Consider the following 18627-nt stretch of genomic DNA (forward strand, 5'->3'; position numbering starts at 1 on the left):
GAAACACTGCTGCTGATCTCTCACTGATATTCTGACCAGTGGCTCTTACTGAGGACATCTCTCTGTGACTAACAGGTGTCTCTCTTTTACAATCTCTCCTCTCTTACTATCACTGCTCTCCAAAGTTCGTTCGTCATATTTATACGGCACTCTGGGGGCAGAGCCTACAGCGAGCGCCACAGACTCCAGGGATTTCTAGAATTTCTTAGATGAATCTAGACGAGGTATTGCATCAAAAATCGCGGCGTTTCTCCCGACAAATTGGTGCGTGTTGAGCTCCACAACAAGCCCGATGATTCCAGAACAGACGCCTCCAACACGGGCGCGAAAGCCTCCTTACTGCCGAACTTCTCGAAAATGCGTTCTCCTCTCCTTTATCTTTCTTTGCTAGGAAGCAATTACCATCACACGCTCCCCCAAAAGAGAAAAAAAATTAAATCAACTGATTTTATTTTTTTCTAAAAAGAAGCAAGAATTAAACAGCAGGGAACAATTCTGCATAAAGCTTTAATACTTCTTCATTCACTCAACCACTCGTGCCAAAATAGAAAACGGTCATTAGGCTACTCATTCTGAAAAAACTAGAGAGGCTATCTGCTATAACATTATCCTTCTCTCTTACTATTTCCGTTTCTGAACTCTGATTAAAACTCCCAAATGTCCTTGATCATCGTGTGCTAACTTCAAAACTAGCTCACGAAGCTTCCTAGGAACCACTAATTGTTCGGTAATTTCTCCTTTAATACCTGACTTCGGTCGAACATGACACAAAACTTTGTCCTTTAAACAAAAAGTTTCCTTACACACATCATCGAGATCATCATCCAGCTCACATTCAAAAATTCGGGTTAGTGTCTCATCCTCTCTCTGCAACTTGACTAGCTCATCCTTATCCAAAACATTAGACCCTAATTCATCACCGTAACTAGGACTAGATACTGGTACATTTACTACGTTACTCCCGACAGCTACACCTTCCGTTTGGCTATCACTGTCCACATCGATAGAGTCCGGTCTCTCAGCCACACTCATGCCAAGATCAACCTCGTTACCTCTATCACACTCGTTCGAATCCACGAACTCACTCACGTTCGAATCCACGAACTTACTCACGTTCGAATCCACGAACTTACTCACGTTCGAATCCACGAACCAATTATGACCGTAGTCTACGTCTGTATCTAAACCCGACCTAGTTACTACCATTTCAGGCACTGGAATATTCCTCACAACAGGATTCACATTCTTGGATATAGCTAAGTCATTACCGACAATAATGTCAACGCCTTCGACGGACAAAGAACACAAGTGTTAGGAAATCCACCTAACATGACTTTCTCTTCCATATTGATTTCTGCCCTGTTCGGCACACACTCACTCCTTATCAGTGAGACAGCAGCCCCTGTGTCTCGAAGCAAGACTACTTCTCTCGAATCTACTCCTCCTAGAGAGGAAACTACCCCTTCTGACAGAAATTCACCAAAAACTTTCCTAGTTTCTCTCATCACATCATCCCTACTTGATGAAAGGTTAACTAAAGACACTGGTTTCTTATCATCCTTCCTTTCTACTGCACAATTCCTCGCTAAATGCCCTTTCCCATTATATCGGAAACAAGTTAATTCTGAGCCACTAGATGCCACTTTACTCTTACAAACCTTTCTTTTACAATATCATAATTATCACATTCCTCCATAGACATGCAACTATACACAGTAAGCACCCTACCACTCAAGACTGACTGTAAATATAAAGTCCACATTTCTTTAGGAGAACCTACTCATTCCATTAACTTCTCAAAATGCATGAAATATGTCGTAACATCTTCCTCATCAAACTTTGGTACTAATTTCAACACTGCACTCATACCTAACCTATCAGTTTCGTTTTCGCTCTGGCCTGACTGACTGTTAAGAGTGCTTTGTCTTAACCAAGCGATTTCCAACTCATGCATACGCTCTTTCTCTCTCTCTTCCTGCTCATGCATGCATTCTTTCTCTCTTTCCTGTTGCTGCATCTCTCTCTCAGCTGCTCTCTCATCTCTCTCATACTTTTCCCTCTCTTTCCTTTCAACATACTCACGGAGATCATTCCCCTCTAGACTCAATAAACTCTTTCACCATCTCACTCATTCTGATTCTTTCTATATTCTCCCTGTTTCAAACTGTTAAAGTGTTGATAGCCTAAGCAAGGTCGCCACAATGTTACGGTGTCGAAATATCCTGGCCAAGGGTTGACACAATGTTACGGCCTCTGAGAGAGGTCCGCTTCAGGTTCGATATGAAATAATAAAAAAAAAATATTTCAACACCAACAGTTGAAACTGGGGATACGAATATAGAAAGAAACAAAGGTTTATTTACAAGCTTAATAACAAAGGTAAATGCAGAATGGTATCTCCTATTTACATAAAAAGATAGAATCTTACACTGCATGAACTGGGGGAACAGTGAGGCAATTCAAATACTTGCTAGTCAATTTGGCAATTCGAGGAGATGGCTTCTCAAAAGGAAATGCAGACGTCCTCTTGACTCTGTATTGCAGAAAATAGTCTACTTGTAAGGCAGGAAGTCACCAAAACCTCTAACAGGACCTTTTCTTCTCTGAAGTCTGCTCGACGTCGAGATAACACTGACATGCACTCCTGAAGACGACTAGACCAGTATCCAACCAACTCTCGAGCAACTTTTTTTTTTTATTGATCCTTCGTCGGTTCCTTCGTCTCTAGTCTCTCTCTGACGATCACTGCTGCTGATCTCTCACTGATATTCTGACCAGTGGCTCTTACTGAGGATATCTCTCTGGGACTAACAGGTGTCTCTCTTTTACGATCTCTCCTCTCTTACGATCACTGCTCTCCAAAGTTCGTTCGTCGTATTTATATGGCACTCTGGGGGCGGAGCCTACGGCGAGCGTCACTGACTCCAGGGATTTCTAGAATTTCTTAGATGAATCTAGACGAGGTATTGCATCAGAAATCGCGGCGTTTCTACCGACACATTGGCGCATGTTGAGCTCCACAACACGCCTGACGATTCCAGAACAGGCGCCTCCAACATGGGCGCGAAAGCCTCCTTACTGCCGAACTTCTCGAAAATGCGTTCTCCTTTCCTTTATCTTTCTTTGCTAGGAAGCAATTACCATCACACACCTACCACTACAAATGAAGGTATTTATATTTTACATTTAAGTAAACGAATAGTGTTAATGTTATTTAACATGTTATTTAAACTTATGTTTTAGAATGGTTGAAAATAACTGTTGTGAGGCGATTGTAAAGTGATTTTGTTTAAGGATATTTGTGAATTGTTCACCTATTGTTGAGGGGTTTAAATGTTAACAATACATGGTCTGATTTTGTGTTTTTCCAGGCTCCTACCCTTACATATATATATGATGATTTCGTACCTGGGGCTAATTAACAACATTGATTTGTCCACCCATTTATTGATGTACTTTCGAAGCTTGTGGCCTGCCAACAGTGTTAACCATCGCTTCAGATCTTCAATAAGAAGTCGTCATATTTGTTATCTCATAGGACATATGTTGATCAGTTATGTATATAATTCATTTACTTCCAACTTAATAGATTTATTTGGCTATGACTTAATTTTGAAATATATATTTTGTACATTTATTCTATTCATGTGTTTGTGTTCCCTCAGTGTAACTATTAATATAAATGTAAACAGAGATCATATCCTGCAAATATTTGAGAATATGAAGAACCATCGAAATTTTCTGGCACCTTAACGTTAAAAAGAGTAAAACAGTACACCATTAGCAATAGTACAGTAGATAAATGTATACAATCAGCACCCTAAACAAATATACTTCAAGAATCCTACTCACTGCGCCAAATGTCCAGGGTTCTTTATATTCTCAAATATTACTCAAATATTTTACCCACCCCACCACCTCTTGCGCTGGTGGGGTGGGTAAAAGCTTCACTGACGTCCTGGATTTGTATGGTTTCATGGGTTCACGCCCTGGAGCCGCCAATTCTATTATCGCATAAAAAAAAATTCCCCTTCGGTTAAGCATATATGAAAATATATTAATTCTGAGGTAGGGCGAATTAGATATTAAAGGACATTTGTAGCTCGATGTGTGTATATGAATCACGGTAATGTGATATGACTTACGTACATACATACATATATATACATATATATATATATATATATATATATATATATATATATATATATATATATATAGTATGTATGTATATATACATGTATATAATATGTAGTATATATATGATATAGATATATATATATATATATATATATATATATATATATATTATATATATATAATATATATATATTATATATATACATACTATATATATATATATATATATTATATATATATATATATATATATATCTATATATATATATATATATATATATATAGATATATATATATATATATATATATATATATATATATATATATATATATATATAATATATATATATATATATATATATATATATATATATATTTATATATATATATTTATTTATATATATATACATATATATATAATATACTATATATATATATATAATATATATTTATTTATTTATATATATACATATATATATATATATACATATTATATATATATATATATCTATATATATATATATATATATATATATATATATATAACACACACACATATATATATCTATACACTCCATAATATATATATATATATATATATATATATATATATATATATATATATATATATCCCACACACACACACACACACACATATATATATATATATATCAATATTAATATATATATATATATATATATATATATATGATATATATATATATATATATATATATATATATATATGATTTTCGTCCAAGTTACGTACATCTGGCAGATGAAGATGATGAAGAAACTATATGTGAGAGAGAGGGAGAGAGAGAGATGGGTGACGGTGATTGGTTCCCTGAATCGTGTCAAAGTTATCTCTTGACCAATCAAGTTCCTTTTGAATCATGTGGGAGGAGCCATGCTGCCTTTCAGTTAGGCCAATCCGGAAAGAGAGAGAGAGAGAGAGAGAGAGAGAAGGCATCAAAGTAATCGTAATGAGTGACTAATATTGTCAAAAGGCGTCACTTATACTACTTACACAGGACTTGTTTACTGAAAGGGTCCTCAGGTACAGACATTCTTTCCTGTGCGCACCTGCTTTGAAGGCAACACAGTCCTTTCAAAAAGTCCTGCGGCAGCAGCTGAGGGGGTAATCGTGTGCAAAAAAGGTAGTGGTCGAAATTTCTCTTCACAGACTGATGGTAGACGACATACGGAAAGGTCAGACAAAATTGTGGGGGGGCGGGGGACGAGTGGCCATTCCATTCCCTGTCTGTCAAATCTGCCTCCTGTCAGCGGGAAATGTCGCTGCCTTGAGTGATCATAACCACCGAAGTTTTTATTCAGTACCTTTCAAAATTTCACCCGAGGCAGCTATTGTGTGCAGGAGTACTCTGACGAAATTCTAATCATATTGACATTTTGTCTGTAAAGTTACTGAATCATGAAATCGAAATCTTCAAGAAAAAATCATAGGAAATAGAATTACAAATAATCAAGTTCTTCATAAAAGATCCGGCTATCTGATGAATATATATCAGAGGACAGTTTAATAAATCACTAGTCATTACATAGCTTTCATTTTTCATGAAATATATAATCAACTAATAACACCGTAAGCATGATTGCAGTTACGCCCCATTATGGTTATGAGACTTGATATCACGTAGTGTTGAAACTCTATCCTTCCAAATTACTATAATAATCTGGTTTAGGAAGTAAGAATGCTCATCTTTCGATGGGAATAACTCCATGACTACACTGCATATTAACAAACAAAACTGGCGTTGAGAACATTGCAAACTAGGAGAGGAAAATGTTTGCATTTTTCTTAAGGCTAGAAAATAGATATTCTATAGCACATTGGATAAAAAATCATATTACCTAAGAGTCATTGATCATCTGTAAAACAGATTATTATCAGCACAACTGTGAGAGATGTCTTTATATCCTGGCAGACTCAAAGTATGAAACCACTTCCATTTATTCATTAATGATATAGTTCCAGTTTTCCGTCGTTTGCATTTGACAACTATAATTATATTTCACATGTGGTTGAGGCAGGATATTGGTATATATAGGCCAATGCTCCTTGGTGTCATTATGAAGATGCAAAACTAAAGGAAAATGGCGTAGCATAATTTGTTGACGACGCTTTTGAGCCCCTACCTGGTGGGAGGAATCCATTTCTTTTTCTACAATGAATGTTGCTTCTCGCGTACTTTATAGTACAGCGCAGCCAAAACAAACCTGCAATTTGCTGTCTCTATAGGAACATAGTCGACCTCTCGATCAACAGAAGCAAAACAAGAAACTGCTCAATTTCTTATTGATATACAACATGTTTACAGTATGCTGTGATGATTCTTGCAAGCATTACGTTCACGGTATTTTGACAATGACAGAACCTACAACACAAAGCTTCCCTTTCTCTACATGTACATTTTGAAGTGGCGCATTTAGGACAGCCACAAAGAGTCCAAATCCAGATGGAAGATGATTTTCCCACGTACATTGCACTACGTGGAAGTAAACTGGTCTCATCCTCCTCCTCCTCCTGACATCCATAGTCTTTAGGATCAATTGGAAAAGAAGTCTCAGAAAGCAGAGGAGCTACAGACCTTGTTCATTGCTAACTTCTCCAAATGTGGGTCCTTAATACAGAGGTGGTTGGCGGTAACTGGGCTGGAGATTTCATTTTGCTATGATGACACATTATATGAAGACCTGAGTTCGCTCTCGTAGATTAACGCCTGACGATTTCTCCAGCCCAGCAGCCAACAACCCTTTACTTCCCTTCAGCACCAGTCCACCGTCTTGAAATAAGGTGCTGTCAGGGATAGTCACGCCATGCCCTAATATTTCACGCATTGCTCTTTCAACGAGTCCTTGGCCATATAAGTCTCTACTTTGTTGGTGTCCTTCTTGCCCAAACAATTGGCTTGTATTCTATGAATGAATGCTACTGAATGTTAGTCGATTTGTTCTATGGATGGTCGTAGAGACATTCTCTGTTTTGTTAAACAACCTGGCGATACGTACTTTATTATATTTCTGCTGTCCAATTTCTTCCGTGTGCAGCAAACTGCCACAAATGTTATCAGGTACAAACCCTTATTGGGTGACAAGTATAAGTTTCCTAAGAACGTGCTATCTTGAGGACTGACTCGAAATGGGTTATCATGTTCAGTGTATGTGTGCCAGCGTTGATTGTAGTCTGAAGTCCTGACTCGCTGCCCGTCTTCTTTGCTTCATTGTTTGTACATTCGTGGTTTATAGGTAGTTCACAATTGTCGTTTTGTTTGCTCCACATGGCAGCTTGTGTCAATCAGCGACTGCCAGCTTTCATTTCATGATGGATGAGTCCCCGTTCTGTGACAAAGCACATTCGGGAGGCCTATTCCGGGACGGTTGGAGGCCTCTTCTGTTGTATTCGAAGAGGAATGGGATGAAGACTGAGGAAGTGTTGTGCCCCACAGTATTACACCTACCATATGAACGGGAAACTTTTCACTAAGAAAATCACTTTTATATCAGACATTAAAAATTAATAGTCTTCATTTCTGTAATCTCCCGACGGGGCCCCGCAGTTCCTATCATAGGGCCTCCCTGGGCGTCTTATTCATCTCGAAGGAAACTCACGATTTTCAGCAGACGAAGATATTTGGGTTCCTTGAGGCTTCAACTCCTCCTCGTCAGTCGTTGGTCTCCATTCACTTGTCCCTGATAACATTCGTAATCCCCCCCTCTCTCTCTCTCTCTTCTCTCTCTCTCTCTCTCTCTCATTGTAAGTCGTTAATAATAATAATAAAAATAATTATTATTATTATTATTATTTTCTTTTGGTCTATCAAAGTCCTCCAATTCGACTGGGTAGTATTTATAGTGTGGGGTTCCGGGTTGCATCCTGCCTCCTTAGGAGTCCATCACTTTTCTTACTATGTGTGCCGTTTCTAGGATCACACTCTTCTGCATGAGTCCTGGAGCTACTTCAGCCTCTAGTTTTTCCAGATTCCTTTTCAGGGATCTTGGGATCGTGCCTGGTGCTCCTATGATTATGGGTACGATTTTTCCCCACTGGCATATCCTATCCCCACCATATCCTTTTTTTTTTTTTTTTTTTTTTTTTTTGTTTTTTTTTATTTTCTATTTTCAGGTCTTGATACTTATCCATTTTTTTCCCTTTCATTATTATTTATTATTATTATTATTATTATTATTATTATTATTATGATTATTATTATTATTATTATTATTATTATTTTATATGCACTTAACAGATCCTAAGGATGACCTCGTATTAAGACGTAATAAAATTAATATTAATGATATTTCGAGAACCCTCAATAGTAGAGCAGATAACCAGGCTTTGACCCACAACGCTCAGCTAACCACCAAGAACATAATTCAGCGCTGAATTTTCAGAGGTTGAAGACGTTGTCTCAGGGCAATAATGTCAAGGGTGTGTGTATGTAAGTATGTATGCATGTATGTATGTAATGTATGTATTTTTGAAAACAACCCACCCAATTCCCACGCACAACCGGCCAACAGCAACCTTTACCCGAGAGAGAGAGAGAGAGAGAAACATATAAATTACTAAAAAAATGAAATCGTTTAAAAAACAGTCTTAATTGCTCAAAGGTCTCTTTATAAAACCAACCTCTCAGATCATTACGATAGGGAGTTTTTTAAATATCATAATATTATATACAGAAATAAAGAGGAGTAAATGCTGAATAAAATGGCATGTAATAACACACATTATAAAATCGACTGTAAACACGAGGAGAAAGAAAAAGGGGGAAAGTAATAATTAAATATCGATTAATAATTTCAAGAAGTTATTTATTGTCGTTATCAGAATTCCTTACATTTCAAGTATAAAGTGACGAGTAAATTCTATACATGTGAAGTATATGTGTATACTGATTATGTATACTACATCATTAAGTATTGCAATAAGTTACTTCATAAAGTGTAAAGTTTGAAATGTTAACTAAGAAACTTATTATGTCGGGTTCACCACTTGGTCTTGTCAAGAGTGGCTACCGGACGTGGATCAGCCAATGAAAATGCAGCAACTTCTAAAGCTGCCTTCTGATTGGCTAACATTATAGAGAACTGACATTACTGTATGTAAACAAACATCACCGGATGCGTTCCGTCCGTCTTTGGGGGATGGCTACCGGACGTCGCTCAGCCAATAAGAACGTAGCAATTTCAAGCTCTCCGTTCTGATTGGCCGTTCTTGATGCCTAACCAGAGTGACAGGATGTAAATAATCTCGATTATGGCAGTTGCCACCACTTGTCTTATTCCTGCGAATTTCAATAATCTGTCGTCAGTGATACTATTGTTTATTATATTATTATCATAAGCTACGGTTCAATGATGTATGCAACATTTACAGTGATAAAAATGAGATTAATGATGATAATGATGATGATGATAGTGAAAAGAAAAGAGAAATAATAGTGAGTTTTCTTTGGCTGATCTTGTAATGAATACAGTTCAATTAATGACTTCCGAAACTTCTATTTTATTATTATTATTATTATTATTATTATTATGAAAATGAGGCCAAAGACCAGGTATGCACTAGAACCTCTGACGAGGTCGTCATTCAGGGCTGAAACTGACAAGAATAAAAAAGTTCGAGAGGCATAACAGGAGGAATAAAAAAGGTTTGAGAGGAACAACAGGAGGAAGACGAGACGAAGACGGTGAGAAGAAAAAAAAACTGAAAATGGGCTTCGAAGTAAAGAGCTTTCAACTGACTAAGTAATTCTTCCGGAATATAAAAGACTTATTTATCCATAACATAACCCCCCAAGCTTCAAAGGAAGGTGAATTAAAAACAAAAGAATGTTTGTCCAAGGTAATCTGCAGTTTGTATTCAGAACCACTCACTCGTGAAGGTTACATTGTGAAAATACATGAAGCAAATCTGTGTATGAACTCTCTCTCTCTCTCTCTCTCTCTCTCTCTCTCTCTCTCTCTCTCTCTCTCTCTCTCTCTCATTAATTGAGAGCTGCTCAGTCTGTCTGGATTAGATAACATCACAGCATCAAGTCATTTCATAAACATAAACTTCACCCTGGCATTCACATGAACTCGAGTTGAAAGTTGAGGTTCAGGACAAACAAATTCTGAACCGGGAAATCATCACTGTACGGAACAAGATGCAGAAATTCTAGAAAGGTCCTCTAGTGGCCTCTAAGAGCTCTTCTTCTGGACATGTTCCTCTAGAGCTCTTCTTCTAGGACAGGCGTTCCTCTATAGGAGACTCTTCTTATGCGGACAGGTTCTTTTAAAAGCTCACACCACAGAAACACCACCAAACGCTTCAGCAGAGTCTCTCAAAGTCTTAACTGAAACTTCACTTCACTCTTTTGAGGTTTACCCTTTATACTTTCTAGGCTTCTAAGGTTTCCTTAGGTGTTCATCGAGAGGTTCTTTGACTGACGCATTTTCTCCACCGAACCACTTTCTGATTTCTGTTGCAAGACATTTTTCCACTGGTGTAGAGAACACACACAAGGAAAACTACACCTTTGAGAGTTGCAGTCAGTACACGCCTTTCCTTTGGTGTAGAGAACACACTAGAGGAACTACACCTTTGAGAGTTGCAGTCAGTACACTCCTTTCCTTTGGTGTAGAGAACACACTAAAGGAACTACGCCTTTGAGAGTTGCATTGTCACTACACTTCTTTCCACTTATCAGTGGTTCGTTTGCTCCACAGTCACTTATTTCAGGGCCTTTTTGAGGACTTACACCGCCAAGACTACATAGAAAGCTCCCCCCAGATATCGGAGGGAGAGGAAGAAGCCTCAGGCCTTTGTGGAGAACGTGAGACGCCCCCTGATTATTCTGAAGTAGTTCACGATCAGAACTACCAAGTGGAATGATTCCACAGGGAGGAACTGCCCTAGAAACTACCGGTCGAAATCGGACTTTGGAAGCGACGGCACTGTAGTATATCCACAAGGAGACTTGGGGAAGTTGTGCCACATTGCTCTCTGGCAAAAGCAGCAGCGGAAACGGGCTCCGAAAATGAGCGGATTTCCTGCAAATGGAGCCCACAAATAAGCACTGTCTTTCTGCTGCGACATAGAAATCTCTCATGAATCCATTTGCAAAGTCTGTCACATGAAATATTCAGTCACAGACTTCGGTTGTATGCTTTTTTCGCAAGAGTTTCCTTTTGGCCGTTTCATGCTCTCTCTCTCTCTCTCTCTCTCTCTCTCTCTCTCTCTCTCTCTCTCTCTCTCTCTGTTGATTGTGTTCGCAGTTTCCGGACAAATGCGTCGTAAAAAAAAGAAAAAAAAAAACACAGAACTAATAACCTGCCAGTGTCAGCACGCATTACAAATGTCATCTCGTGAGTTCCGTAATCAATTTTATTTTATATTTATATGAATGAATTAAAATCTGCCAGTAGATGTCCGCCACAATATAGAAACAGTCGAAATGTTGCACAAATAAGGTTTTTTTTCTGTGAGAAACTTTGCAAGAGACTGACGGGATCCTGGAGACTGTCTGAGGTCACGGGATTCTTTCTCCACCGTTTTTTGAAGCTTCTCAGTCTTGTCCCTGTGTGCATTTGTATAGTTAAATTTTGTATAGTTTAATTTTGAGGTTCATAGCTTTATTGCAAAATTAAATGTCAAATGTTTTGTGAATAAGTAATTTATATACTTTTATTTTCAGGTTTATTGTAGAAGTGACGGGACTCCTACTTTCACATCAATAGATAGAGACTGGCTGCAGCTGACTGGATTCGACCATTGTCCTGCTTGACTTGATTTATGAAGTAGAGCCTTGAGAATAAGGTTACTTATATTTATAATATATATACATATAAATATATATATATATATAATATATATATATATATATATATATATATATAGATAGATATATATATATAACACATTAGGAATCATAACCTTAAGATAAGTAAAAGTTAAACCATTTTTATTCAGAAAAATTGCAAGATATTTTTATGAAGTATTGTAATCCTGCAAACATGAAAAACTTAAGCACTAACAGAATCAGATATATAAAACCATATTTTGATATCCTTCTTGTTTAATCTGCTAAAAAATAAGACAGCTAAATTTCATCTATATGTTTTATCTCTTACTAGACATTTAATCATTTTTTATGCCGCACAAAACACACACTTCTTGAGGTTAGATACAAGAAAATGTTACCTTTCCACTCAATAGTTGAAAAGGATCGTCTGACACCTGGAAAAAAACTTAGATTTTGCTCCTTACGATCGATTTCTTTCGCCTGGGAAGAGGATGCCTCCTCCTGTAAGTTTCTAGTTTATCTTTATTATGTTTTTAATGCATAAACTGAACGTCACGACTTCTTTTGACATTTACTTTCCTAAATGTCATCTTTCACAGATTGCGAGCACAGTGACGACTTACTTCATCGTTTAAGATTTCGGAAAGACCACCGGAGAGTAAAGATAATTATAGTCTCTGGTGAAACCCAAAGTCCATAATATATTCACTGCATTTAGGATTTGCCATCCAGTTGCATCGCTGCTGTGGAGGAAGACGTCTGATATACATGTTGCATGAAATTGGTGATAATAACCAGATTAAAATGATAATAGTAATGGAAATATGTTACTGGCAACATCATTTTTATAATAAGTAGTGAAAAAGACGTAGCTAGTGTTTACACAAATATTTGATGATGTGGGAACATGCAAACACAATAATTTCTTGCAACCGAGGGTGGCATGATGTAGGTGACAACTCATTTGCCGTTTTACGGTATTATGTTTATGCAATTCAAGGATAATGAAGTTGTCTTACATTTTCTTTAGTAAACTGATATTCTGATATGCTGTTGAAGGATTGTGTTTGCAAATTGTATGTTACCTGTTTCTCCTCATGCTCATGGTTGGAGTGAGTTCGTACTCATGCTATGAACACAGACAAGACTGTGGTTGATTCTGATCACGTTTTGTTCTGACTTCCTTTAGCGACAGCAGGCGCCTCAATCTGTTTTTGTAGAATAAATGTAGCAACGAAACTTCGCCTATTAAATGGACCCTCGAAACAGGACACATGCTCTTCTTACGACGAAGCCGCAACTTACCTCAATTTTGCAATGAACAGCCCACACTTACAATGGAACCTAGTTCCTTCATTCGTGTCTTGAATCATGCAAATATTGCTATAAGGATCTTAGTGGCTTAGGTACATTAGGGTCGTTTGGGGAAACAAGATAAATTTGTCTTGTTATGCTCTCCATTAGTACCTACGAGAAGTTTATATGAAATGTGATATGATTTAAAATCAAAGATCCGTAAATCCTGAACAAGAACTCACAATTCATCGTCTGAAAAACTTTATCTTGACGAGTAAAACTTGCGAAAGCTACTGAATTATAATAATGTAAAGTATGATTAATTGATTATAGGTCACTGTTCTCTCTCTTCTATAATGTGAAGGACTGTAAAACATCTATAAAATATTTTAAAATTTATAAAATTGCTAGTTCGTTTGAAGGTTGAGTTAGATGTTGGGATCTTGTGCAACTTTTGTGGATAATGCCAAATAACCAAAGCACTTGTAAATGTTTCTCTCTTTAATTAAATGCTACTACCTGAGGTATTTCATTTCTGCCTGAAATATGATTTTCTTCAATAAAGTCATTTTCTTTCATTCGTATTTGACCTTACAGACAAGTCTATATAACAAAATTATGATTATTCCTAATTAGGAATAGTTTTGAATTATTGTCAATTTTCATTACTTGTGACGGTTCCAAAACTATTGTCAGAAATATAATCGCACTCCATTTTTAAGGTGTCAGCTGTAACACAACTTGGAATTATAAGTACGTTTATTATTTTCAACCATATGAGTGAATTCCTTCCAATTTCCGAAATCAATGATCTTCTGAGTTTCCCAGTTCCAAGAACTATATAATTATACAACTATTTCTTTACCCCTGTTATTCCAGCATAGCATATTCTATATAACTGGCCATTAATCGTGGTAGAGTTTAATATCTAAAATTTGCTCTAGCTAATAATGTTCAATCATATTTCTGTAAAACCGAAAATCGGATATGTAAATCTCCTTTCTTATAATACATTAATTGATCTCATAAGTTAGACTCAATAGCTCCTTTTTTGATTCATCAAGTTTATAAAGCTGTTATTTAGATGCTGACCCTCTGTTAGAAAAATTAATTTTACTGTTTCTTCCTTTATGTGTCTTTTATTGCTTTTTGTTTTATTACAAAGGGGAACAGCTCCTCCACACTGGGTACTCCAGAGAAAGTTTTTATGCAATAAAAAAAGGCCTTTAAGGTTTTGCAACCAAGGAATGATAAAATAGAAAACAAGGAATTTTCATGGTCTTCTGTTTAATCGAAAAACTGGGGTAGTTTGAAATAATTTCTATTTACGAGTTCTCCAACTGAATGCTCTAGAAACTCCACAAATATACTGGAAGAATTGCAATAAATATTTTTTTCTCGTATCCCGTATTCCTGACTTGCGTGAATATTATGTCTGGCACAATAGTACAGATTTACCTTTGATACATTCTTGAATCCATGCCGATGTTGAAATAATACCCGCCCCCCCCCCCCCCACCCATCTCTCTCTCTCTCTCTGTTTCTATCTAGTAACATAAAAAAACTTATTCAATTACAGGGACAATAGTCATACATTTGAAATACTACAATATTTCTCCATGACTTGTTAATCATTGACCATTGCCCATCGAGTTCTCCATGACAAAACATAAATTTCAAATAGTTCTGTGACTGGACCTTTATTCAGTTTCTTTTTATACTTTTTACTTTTGATTATTTTCATGTGCGTTTATAGAAATTTAATTTAAATTTAATTTATTCTAACTTTTTTATATAAATAACTGAAAGGAATTCATAGAATAGTAGTCGTCTGATCTTCATGTCAGTGTTTTTTTATTTATTTTTTTCAGACATAAGATAGCTCAAGATAATCAATATATATACTATATATATATATATATATATATATATATATATATATATATATATATATATTACATAATGAAAATGATATATGATCTACGAACATCTTCTTGACCTAACAGCTGCGACATTTCCATTTTTCAAATTCTAGTTTGGTAACTTGGTAAACTGTCTTAAATTAGATTGCGCCTCTTTCATTGTTGTCTTTTTTTTTTTTTTTTTTGTTTTTTTTTTTTTTTTTTAAAGATGGCGTCTCCGTAGAGTGATCCTTGTCTACTGCCATTGTAGGTGGGGTTAATAACCCAGTGGCATTGGCCCTTTAATGGTGCATCTTACCGGCAGCCTTTCATTGTTTTAGGGAGAATAGGATCTCTCATCCAGCCCTAAGGAAATTCCCACAGCGGCTGTAGGGTATTATTGACAATAGGCTCCTGGCTGGTCCCCCACTGCATTTCATTCAGACTGTGATGAAGGGATTTCTCGTATGAGGTGAAATCTGTTCCAATGTAGATTCTAATTTATAAATTCACTTTAGTCGACTATTCCCTTTTTTATGACTAACAGGTTTTTGGCCAATTAATGTCAGTTATGTCTTTATAACGCCACGCTGATTTTTCTTTATATATTCATCGTAGATCAATTCATGCTTCGATTATGCTAATGTTTATGCTGCGATGTTTTCTGTGGACATTACTTACCGTAAAGTTTTGTTCACTTCCAGAATAACGATCTCAACTGTTTTTCCTTGAATAAGTCAGTCAAGTGCTCGAAGAACCGACAAGACAGTTCTATTCCTGATCCTAATATATTAAAACAAATCATTTAACTCTATTGTTTGAGACCATAATGGAAAATTTAGTTACCTAAGAATGTAACAGAATGATGATCCCCTTTTCATCGACGTTATTATTGCTAACTATTGTCGGTTTCGTTTCATCTGTTCGCTGGCCAACGTAGGTTTTAGGTAGATGTAGCAATACGCATTACTAGACTAGTTCTCGATTGGCTGAAATCAATGTTTTTGATATCGTAGGTTGACTGTGATTAAGATAAAGAATTGTCTTTAGTAATACCCCAGAATGCTCATGTATACAAACAACCCTCACACTATCTTATATAGAGCACAACCATGCCGATTTATGTTGGTAATATCACAATACAAGCACACGAATGATGAGCTTGTAACACACGGTCTAATGACGTCAAACGGAAAAGAACGATGGACTTTAAACCATTATTTTTCCCCTCACTGTAGGTACATAAAAAGACGTCTGGGTCTAGTAATGCGAATCGGAGTCATTTCAATCATTTCTTCCGTGTGAATCACATGAGTAGGGTAATATTGCAAATAAGCAAGAATGTTGGCTATGAGGCTGTCTAGGGCCTAGGGGTGGGGAGGGGGGGACGCGAATACTCTGCTTATTTAGATATTTTTTCAAGTATGCAAATGATTTTAATAGTTCAGTGTCTTGGACACTTCGGGACATTTAGCTAAATAACTTGTCCACTAAAATGTTATCCTTTCAGTTCCTGCCATCCAGTGTTGATGACATACATAGGGCATAAAAAGACTAGCCTTGGCATAACTGTTGGGCATTTGAACGATAATTAGTTAAAGTTAATAGAAAAGTTTACAATAAAAAGTAATTTTGACCGAAATAGTATGAATGTATACTTAAAGAACGCCAGTAAAATAAAACATCAGGCGAATCACTAACGTAGGCCTATCTTCATTAGTTCATGGTTAGTGTTTTACCGGTATTTTTTTTATCTTACTGAAGTAGATATTTCTTTGGTATCATAATGAAGCTTTTCATAGGCATACAATGAAACTATATATACATTAAAGTTTGAATTATAAGAAGATCTCGTGATTCGAACAGTTTTTGAGCATAGGCTTACTATGTGAGATCTGCGCTATGCTAATGAGATGAATTATGATTCCTGAGAGCTCATCGTTCGTTATATAGTGTCTGTCTGGTCTGAGTCGATTGTTGATGCAAACTCGTCTTTCCTGTGCTTCTGTTGCTGTTATGAATATAACTCGATGGGTTATATTTATATCAGAAGGTCCGAGGAATCTTTGTCTAGATAAATAAATATTCAAATAATTCATTGGAGAAATAGTTTGATGTTTATCACAATAAGCCAATCCCGTGGTACCTGTCATAGGCACATCTCGAGTGGAAGGCTGAAATGAAACCGACAATAAATACCATGAGAGTGTGACTGCCTTTGTCGAAAGGATTTTCTAATGGCCTGTATTTTATATCTGTTTGCAACTTATTTATAACAAAAATGAAAAAAATTATATGAAACTTATATTAATAACGCAATTAAGCCAGAAAAGAATAATTTGGAGCAATACTGCTCCTATTATAAAACAAGAAAATATACAATCAAGTTTTTCCGCACAGCGTCTAATCAATGCCACCGAAAATAGATCTACCTTTCAGTGGTCTCGGTATAATGCTGTATGAGCCGCGACCCATAAAACTTTAACCAAGCGTGGTGGTGGCTTGTCCCATACCTTTGCCAGATGCACGATTACGGCTGAATTTAACCTTAAATAAACAATAAACTATTGAGGTTGAGTTATGAGGGCGAACAAAGAACTGAGGAGAGAAAAAGTGCGGACGGACAAACAAAGCCATTCGGCATCCCAATAGTTTTCTTGTAAAGAAAGCTAAAAAGAGTGAGTTAAACTTAATGGTGTTTATGATTATTAGTGAACTTCAGTACAGAAACAACCAACAAAAAAGTACCATTTAATCATCGAGGAAAAAATGAGAAGAGCTGGATACACTGCGAGAATTGAAGGCGTCAAGTAACAAAGGAACTGACGACGCTGGATATACTACGCGAAGCATCGTCGAGGTGGTGTGATTGCTGCTGGTGCAAATGATATTATAAAAAGTGTAAAATTCATATCCAGAAATAAAAAAGACGCTTTTGGACTGGCCATTCAGACGGCCTCTCCTCCACTGGACAATAGAAATTCATTAGGAAGGGTTTTCATGCATGAAAAATTTGGACAATATCTCATTCATAGGGAAAGTCAATGTTTGTTTTTCATTTTCTCATTTTCAGTTGACAACTAATAATTTTTTTAGATGTCTAGATGTCTAGTACGGTGTTTTCATTGTTACAATACAGTTTATTGCATATTTCCCCTCCCTTGTAATGCTATAATTTTAGGTAATTCTTTGGTCGGTCTATGTAAGAAATTAAGTGTGAGACAAAATAGGACCCTCCTTATATTTACACACACACACACACACACACACACGCACACACACTCAAACACACACACACACACACACACACACACACACACACACACACATATATATATATATATATATATATATATATATATATATATATATATATATATATATATATATGCAGAGTATTCTGGAAAGAAAAAAACGGTAAATACCATAGGTGACATGCCATGTAATAACTGAAATATCCCTCTAATACAAAAATAA

The sequence above is a fragment of the Macrobrachium nipponense genome, chromosome 47, assembly GCF_015104395.2.
Source record: "Macrobrachium nipponense isolate FS-2020 chromosome 47, ASM1510439v2, whole genome shotgun sequence".
Taxonomy (NCBI): Eukaryota; Metazoa; Arthropoda; class Malacostraca; order Decapoda; family Palaemonidae; genus Macrobrachium; species Macrobrachium nipponense.